The 8,705-nt window shown below is 47.3% G+C and overlaps 1 non-coding gene across 1 annotated transcript; it reads left to right on the plus strand.

The window, feature by feature from the left end:
• The first annotated feature begins 243 nt into the window (after positions 1 to 243).
• On the plus strand, positions 244 to 315 carry TRNAQ-CUG (transfer RNA glutamine (anticodon CUG)). Its single transcript has one exon. It is a non-coding gene; the product is annotated as a tRNA-Gln (tRNA).
• Positions 316 to 8,705: the final 8,390 nt, after the last annotated feature.

The following is an 8,705-nucleotide window of genomic DNA, read 5'->3' on the forward strand; positions in this document are numbered from 1 at the left end:
AAGGAGCTGAGTCACAGGACGTGTAAAAGCGCACGTGACTTCTATGCGTCCTTTAAAAACAATCCAGGCTGCAACTCTGGGTGTTTGTGTATTTCCTTGGTAAATGCCCCTTTTTACATATACCTCGTGCTTTGTATGAAATGTAAAAGTAGAAGGACTTGTAGTGAAAGAAAACATGAATAGGTCGCTACACCTCACCCCACCCAGTCTTGTAACTCCAAGTATGTGGTCCGTAAGACATCCGGTTCCATGGTGTAATGGTTAGCACTCTGGACTCTGAATCCAGCGATCCGAGTTCAAATCTCGGTGGGACCTGAAACTTTTGCCCACTTTACAAACGTGTAATAATCTATTACAGTTATTAACTGGGTGGTTAATAACTGCCCTCCTATTTTATAAGCGCAGAGACACAGAAGAGATGATCTGTGCATTAGAAGGCCCCAGACGGCTTCACCAGCTCCCACAGCAGCAGTGAAGATATTCACCACTGAGACATCCTCTGCAGGGAGGACTCACAAACCCGCTGACAATCTTTCTGAACAGAAATCACTTCAAACAGATTTATTTTAATCCGTGCAGAGAAGGATTCACCCTTGTCTCTAGCGCCAACATGCAGCATTTGTCCCTTCGAGTCGGCACAAACTGGACAATTTACACACACATAACATACATGGAATATTATAGTGGTAAATGAGGCGATTGTCTTGAAACGACACCTGGTTGCTCTGAAAGTGTCATTTTGAGAAGTTAAATCCGTGCGAAGCTTGGTGAGTAAGACTAGGGGGTGTAACCTTCAGATTTTCCAACAGAGATGGAGGAACATATTGTTAAAATACATCATACGACAAGCGGGCGCGTGAGAGGGGCTCAGCGGGCAGTGGAAAGGGAGCGGAGCTAAGGGTATTATTTACTAGAAAGTGGCGCGTCACCATGGTAGCGCTGTATTTATTATACAGCACACCATGGCGCACGATAGCACAATAAGGTCATAAATGATGATGTTACTGTGGCATTTTGCTGGATTAGCGCCAACAATTATGGGAGTACAAGGAGGGCCCTGGGTTATTGTGGGAACGTCAGTTTCATGCCCGCCCTGAGCAGGCATTCAAAATGACGGAAAAACGGTGTAAAAAATCTTGTAAATTTCACTGCACCATTTTTTTGTGCCTCTGCGTGAGAACGCCCCCCTTGCATACATTATACCCGGCACACGTATAATGTAGCGCAAGGGGTTACAAAGTGGTGCAATCCATGTAATGTGGCACTTTGTAAATATGGAGCAGGGCGAGGGCCTCCTTAGTGTAAAAAAAATGACACTAGAGTGGCTCAAGGAGGCTCAAGGGGCTTTTGGCCATCGTGGCTAACAGGAGGTCATCTTCATTGAGACTGCTCTCAATGCTTCTAGAGCTGTTGGACACTCCTGTGAGAGAAGCAACATCTCTATCACTTCTGGAGTCAGGGTTGGGGAAACCCTGGGCTCCCTATCTAGGACTGGAGGTGGGAAATCCTCCACATCACTAGTGTCCCCCTCTGTGAGGCCATCATCAGAGGGGTTCTTTTTAGCAAACTCTGCCAAAAGCTACTGGAGCTGTACTTTGGTAGGGTTTGAACCAGTTTTTATCTTTTTGATTTTGCAGAGACCTTAACTCTGACATCCTAAGATGCAGGTAAGGGGTGAGGTTGAGTTCCATCACTATCTCTTCTGCAGCAGACATTTTGTTTCTAAAAGTAGGAATACTTTTTAAGAATCTAAAACTATCTCTAGAACTTAATTCAAACTTTTAAACTCTAAAAGAAATGCTAACAGGGACTAACATAAGGCCCTAGCAGGACTTTTAAAAATTTAGAAAAATAACTCAAATTTCAAAAATCAGTTTCTAATGGCAATTTTTGAAATTTAGTTGTGTGATCCGGTATTGGCTGAGTAGTCCAGCAAATGCAAAGTCTTGTACCCCACCGCGGATCCACCAATGTAGGAAGTTGGCTCTGTATGTACTATTTCAAAGTAAGAAATAGCATGCACAGAGCCAAGGGTGGCAAAAAGAGATAATTCTAATGCTCTATTTTGTGGTAGTGTGGTCGAGCAGTAGGCTTATCAGATGTTAGTGTTAAGCATTTGTTGTACACACACAGGCAATAAATGAGGAACACACACTCAAAGACAATTCCAGGCCAATAGGTTTTTATATAGAAAAATATATTTTCTTAGTTTATTTTAAGAACCACAGGTTCAAGATTTACAAACAATACCTTAAATAAAAGGTATTTCACTCAGGTATCTTAGGAACTTTGAATCATCACAATAGCATGTACAGTTTTGGCAAAAATGGCAATAAGCTATTTTAAAATTGGACACTGCAAAAATCAACAGTTCCTGGGGGAGGTAGGTACAAGGTTCAAAGTTGGGTCCAAGGTAGCCCTCCGTTGGGGATTCAGGGCAACCCCAAAGTTACCACACCCGCAGCTCAGGGCCGGTCAGGTGCAGAGGTCAAAGTGGTGCCCAAAACGCATAGACTTCAATGGAAATAGTGGTGCCCCGGTTCCAGTTTGCCAGCAGGTAAGTAGCCGCAACTTCGGAGGGCAGACCAGGGGGGTTTTGTAGGGCACCGGGGGGGGACACAAGCAGGCACAGAAAGTACACCCTCAGCGGCACAGGGGCGGCCGGGTGCAGAGTGCAAACAGGTGTCAGGTTTCCTATAGGTTTCAAAGGGAGACCCGGGGGTCTCTTCAGCGATGCAGGCAGGCAAGGGGGGGGGGGCTCCTCGGGGTAGCCACCACCTGTGCTAGGAAGAGGGCCGCCTGGGGGTGGCTCCTGCACTAGAGTTCAGATCCTTCAGGTCCTGGGGGCTGCAGGTGCAGTGTGTTTCCCAGGCGTCGGGTTCTTTGAAGCAGGCAGTCGCGGTCAGGGGGGAGCCTCTGGATTCCCTCTGCAGGCGTCGATGTGGGGGCTTAGAGGGGTCAACTCTGGCTACTCACGGGCTCGCAGTCGCCGGGGAGTCCTCCCTGTAGAGTTAGTTTTCCGCAGGTTGAGCCGGGAGCGTCGGTTGCAGAGTGGAAAGTCTCACGCTTCTGACGGGAAACGTGGGGTCTTTCAAAGTTGCTTCTTGGTTGCAAAGTTGCAGTCTTTGTGGAACAGGTCCGCTGTCCTCAGTAGTTTATTGGTCCTTTTAGATGCAGGGCAGTCCTCTGAGGCTTTAGAGGTCGCTGGACCCTGGGGGACGCGTCGCTGTTGCAGTTTCTCTTGAAGTGGGGAGACAGGCCGGTAGGGCTGGGACCAAAGCAGTTGGTGTCTCCGTCTTCTCTGCAGGGCTTCAGGCCAGCAGTCCCTCTTCATTTTCAGGTTGAAGGAATCTAGTTTCCTAGGTTCTGGGGTGCCACTAAATACTCAATTTAGGGGTATGTTTAGGTCTGGGAGGTTAGTAGCCAATGGCTACTAGCCCTGAGGGTGGCTACACCCTCTTTGTGCCTCCTCCCGGTGGGGAGGTGGTCACATCCCTAATCCTATTGGGGGAATCCTCCATCTGCAAGATGGAGGATTTCTAAAAGTCAGAGTCACCTCAGCTCAGGACACCTTAGGGGTTGTCCTGACTGGCCAGTGACTCCTCCTTGTTTTTCTCATTATCTCCTCCGGCCTTGCCGCTAAAAGTGGGGGCTGTGGCCAGAGGGGCGGGCATCTCCACTAGCTGGGATGCCCTGTGGCGCTGTAACAAAGGGGGTGAGCCTTTGAGGCTCACGCCAGGTGTTACAGTTCCTGCAGGGGGAGGTGAGAAGCACCTCCACCGAGTACAGGCTTTGTTCCTGGCCACAGAGTGACAAAGGCACTCTCCCCATGTGGCCAGCAACATGTCTGGTGTGTGGCAGGCTGGTAAAACTAGTCAGTCCACACTAGAAGTAGTTTTTTTTTTTTTTAAGGGGGCATCTCTAAGATGCCCTCTGGGTGTATTTCACAATAAAATGTACACTGGCATCAGTGTGCATTTATTGTGCTGAGAAGTTTGATACCAAACTTCCCAGTTTTCAGTGTAGCCATTATGGTGCTGTGAAGTTCGTGTATGACAGACTCCCAGACCATATACTCTTATGGCTACCCTGCACTTACAATGTCTAAGGTTTTGCTTAGATACTGTAGGGGCATAGTGCTCATGCACCTATGCCCTCACCTGTGGTATAGTGCACCCTGCCTTAGGGCTGTAAGGCCTGTTAGAGGGGTGACTTATCTATGTCATAGGCACTGTGAGGTTGGCATGGCACTCTGAGGGGAGTGCTATGTCGACTTAGTCATTTTCTCCCCACCAGCACACACAAGCTGGCAAGCAGTGTGTCTGTGCTGAGTGAGGGGTCCCCAGAGTGGCATAAGACATGCTGCAGCCCTTAGAGACCTTCCCTGGCATCAGGGCCCTTGGTACCAGGGGTACCAGTTACAAGGGACTTATCTGGGTGCCAGGGGTGTGCCAATTGTGGAGACAAAGGTACAGGTTAGGGAAAGAACACTGGTGCTGGGGCCTGGTTAGCAGGCCTCAGCACACTTTCAAATCATAACTTGGCATCAGCAAAGGCAAAAATTCAGGAGGTAACCATGCCAAGGAGGCATTTCCTTACAGCATTTAACTCTTACAGTTCGGATCGGAAGTGCGCACAATCGTACCTTGACATTTAAACCTTGATGGTTGAATCGGCAACAGAGTGCACGATTCATTCCTGGCCTGTAACTCTTACAGTTCGGATCGTCATTGTGGGCGATCGTACCTTGGCATTTAAACCTTGATGGCTGAATCGGCAGCAGAGTGCACAATTCATTCTTGGCATTTAACTCTTGTAGTTCGAATCGACAGTGTGCGCGATCATATCCTGGCATTTAAACCTTGATGGTTGAATCGGCAGCAGTGTGCCCGATTCATTCTTGGCATTTAACTCTTTTTTAGTTGGGATCGTCACTGTGCGCGATCATATCCTGGCATTTAAACCTTGATGGTTCAATCGGCAGCAGTGTGCACAATTCATTCTTGGCATTTAAATCTTGTAGTTCGGATCGGCAGTGTGAGTGATCATATCCTGGCATTTAAACCTTGATGGTTGAATCAACAGCAGTGTGCGCAATTCATTCTTGGCATTTAACTCTTGTAGTTCAGATCGGCAGTGTGTGCGATCATGTTTTGACATTTGAACCTTGATGGTCGAATCGACATCAGTGTGCGCGATTCATTCTTGGCAATTAAAACTTGTAACTCAGATCGGCAGAGTGCGCGATTGTATTTCAGCATTTAAATCCTGATGGTTCAATCAATGGCAGAGTGCGTGAGTCATTCTTGGCATTTAACCCTTGTGTTTCAGATCGGCAGATTGCGCGATAATTTCTAGACATTGAAATCTTGATGCACAGTTTATTATTCAAAGTGTATAATAATTCCTGAGCAATTGAATCTTGAAAGTCTAGACAGAGTGTACCCTTGCTGTATCATTCGTGAGATTATCACAGTTTATTCTTGAAAACCAATGTGTTCATTCATGAGCTTATCACAGTTTATTCCTGAAAATCAATGTGTTCATTCATCACTGTTATAATGTGTCCTTGCAGTATCATTCATGAGTCTAACGCAGTTTATTCCTGAGAACTAAAGTGCTTATTGATTACTGTTATTAAGTAGTTTCAAATCATAGAAATAACTTGAGTCAGTTCAAGGTTCAGAGCATAAGATTGTATTCTACAAAATTCTCGTATGAAAGCTTCCATAATCCTTATTTATTTTCCAGGCACTCAGAGCTAATAAGGTCATGATATAGGAAAGCTCTTAATCATTCATGTTATCAGTATATAGATATTATGAACCAAGCTTATGAAAGTCAATGTGAATAATCTGGCTATTGTGTTCTTAACTTTTACTATCACAGGTCTCCTTCTCCGCTGTTCCCAACCTAAAACTCCATCCCCCACTTGGCCATTCTTTAACTCTGTGCTATAATGGCTAGTAGAGTTTGGAGCTGCCAAGAGGTGGACATATTGGGAACAGGCCCAAACCCCGAGGATCCGGACTCCCTGACAACATCGATGAGTCCATGAACCCAGTTGCCCTCAGGCACAGATGGCTAGCTTTCGTCCGAAGGTGGAGTAGGAACTACAACTCCTTGAGCAAGCGGGAATCATCAAGAAAGTGTCAGGGCCCACTCCATGGGTGTCCCGAATAATCATCGCGAAGAAGCCAAAGCAGCCAGACGCAGTTTGCATCTGTGTGGACATGCGTCTGCCTAGTAAGCCATCAAGCGGGAGAGACATCTAACCCCGACTATAGACGACATCATTGGGGAAGTCTCTGGGTCGAACTGGTTTTCCAAGATGGACTTCTGATCTGGCTACCACTAGCACATGTTACACCCTGACTCTCATAACCACCTTCTCCACACACACAGGCCTCTGGAGGTATACCCGTCTGAACTTCTGCATTTCTAGCACTGCCCTTCTTCCACAAGTCTTCTTGTCCAGGAATCCACTGTTGGTGTCTTGCAGTCTCTTCTTTACTTCTCTGTCTGTGTTCTGGGAAACTTACTGTGATTTACTCCTGTTTTCCTGGTTGCTGGGGTGGGATGTGGCACTTACCTTTGGGTCTTCCTAGTACTACCAGCTCCCCTATACACACCACACTTGCCTAGGTGGGGGACCGACTTTCACATTCCACTTTCTTAGTATATGGTTTGTGCTACCCCTAGGCCCATTTCTAACTATTGTGATTTTCACTAATTGCACTGTTTTCTAACTGTTTTTATGCCTATTTCTGAATACTAGTGTTAGACTTTTCATCCTTGGCGTGATCTACCTTAACTTTTTGCATCTGTTTCCCAGGTTGTTGATGCGTGCTGGACTCTGATTTTGCTGTTTTTGTTAGTCTGGGCACTTTACCACTGCTAACCAGTGCTAAAGTGCAAGTGCTCCTTTACACCAGATTGAAGGCGAGAGACAGACCCTGCAGATAGTGTAGGAGCACCCTACCACACCCGGTGGCTGCCCAGCCTGAGGAAAGAACTGCAGTGCGTGTGGCAAACTGAACCATTTCTCAAAAGTCTGCCAATCCTCGTCCAGGGTTGCACCAACCCCACCCAAGAAGACAGTCAAGGCAGTAGTGGCTCTTCCCACCACCTTGTCAGACAGCAACATGGATGATGACCAAGAGGTAGTCCATGTGGTAAGAGCAGTAGACAGAGGAGCAGTCAACAGCTGACGATTACCCACATGCCAAGTGGTGGTCAGTGGAATACCCATTCCAGCTTTAGTAGACACCGGAGCCTCAATCAATCTTATGGCCACCGAGGTGTACCACAGCTTACTAGACCCTCCCACTCAAGTCCATGTCGGTGTACATGTAGGCCTTTGGAAACAACCAACCAGTATGGATTTCTGGTGTTTTCATGGCAGGCATCGTGCACGAAAGCACAAAGCTCACAACCAAGGTCTACGTGTCGCAAGAAGGGTCAGCGTTCTTGCTCAGTAGTCAGACAGCACAAAACCCGAGTGTAGTGCACTTTGCATTCAGCGTTCATGCCAGCGGTCTGGGAGACCTTACCACAAAATTTGAAGTGCTCTTCAGTGGCATCAGATGCCTAAAAGCCCCCCCCACCAAAGCTCCACATTGATAAGTCCATGAACCCAGTTGCCCTCAGGCACAGACGGGTAGCTTTCGCCTGAAGGTGGAGTAGGAACTACAACTCCTAGAGGAAGTGAGACTCATCAAGAAAGTATCCAGGCCCACTCCCTGGGTGTCCCCAATAATCGTCGCAAAGAAGCCAAAGCAGCCAGACGCAGATTGCATCTGCGTGGACATGCGTCTGCCCAATAAACCATCAAGCGGGAGAGACATCTAACCCCGACTATAGACGACATCATTGGGGAACTCTCTGGGTCGAAGTGGTTTTCCAAGATGGACTTCTGCTCTGGCTACCACTAGCAGATGTTACACCCTGACTCCCACCCCATAACCACCTTCTCCACACACACAGGCCTCTGAAGTTATACCCGTCTGAACTTCTGCATTTCTAGCGCTGCCCTCCTTTCACAGGTCTTCTTGTCCAGGAATCCACTGTTGGTGTCTTGCAGTCTCTTCTTTACTTCTCTGTCTGTGTTCTGGGAAACTTACTGTGATTTACTCCTGTTTTCCTGGTTGCTGGGGTGGGTTGTGGTACTTACCTTTGGGTGTTCTTAGTACTACCAGCTCCCCTCTACACACCACACTTGCCTAGGTGGGGGACCGACTTTTGCATTCCACTTTCTTAGTATATGGTTTGTGCTCCCCCTAGGCCCATTTCTAACTATTGTGATTTTCACTAATTGCACTGTTTTCTAACTGTTTTTATACCTATTTCTGAATACTAGTGTTAAACTTTTCATCATTGGCGTGGTCTTCCTTAACTTTTTGTCTCTGTTTCCCAGGTTGTTGATGTGTGCTGGACTCTGATTTTGCTGTTTTTGTTGGTCTGGGCACTTTACCACTGCTAACCAGTGCTAAAGTGCACGTGCTCCTTTACACCAGATTGAAGGCGAGAGACAGACCCTGCAGATGGTGTAGGGGCACCCTGCCACACCCAGTGGCTGCCCAGCCTGAGGAAAGAACTGCAGTGCATGTGGCAAGCTGAACCATTTCTCAAAAGTCTGCCAATCCTCGTCCAGGGTTGCACCAACCACACCCAAGAAGACAGTCAAGGCAGTAGCGGCTCTTACC

This window comes from Pleurodeles waltl, unplaced genomic scaffold, assembly GCF_031143425.1.
Source record: "Pleurodeles waltl isolate 20211129_DDA unplaced genomic scaffold, aPleWal1.hap1.20221129 scaffold_39, whole genome shotgun sequence".
NCBI lineage: Eukaryota > Metazoa > Chordata > Amphibia > Caudata > Salamandridae > Pleurodeles > Pleurodeles waltl.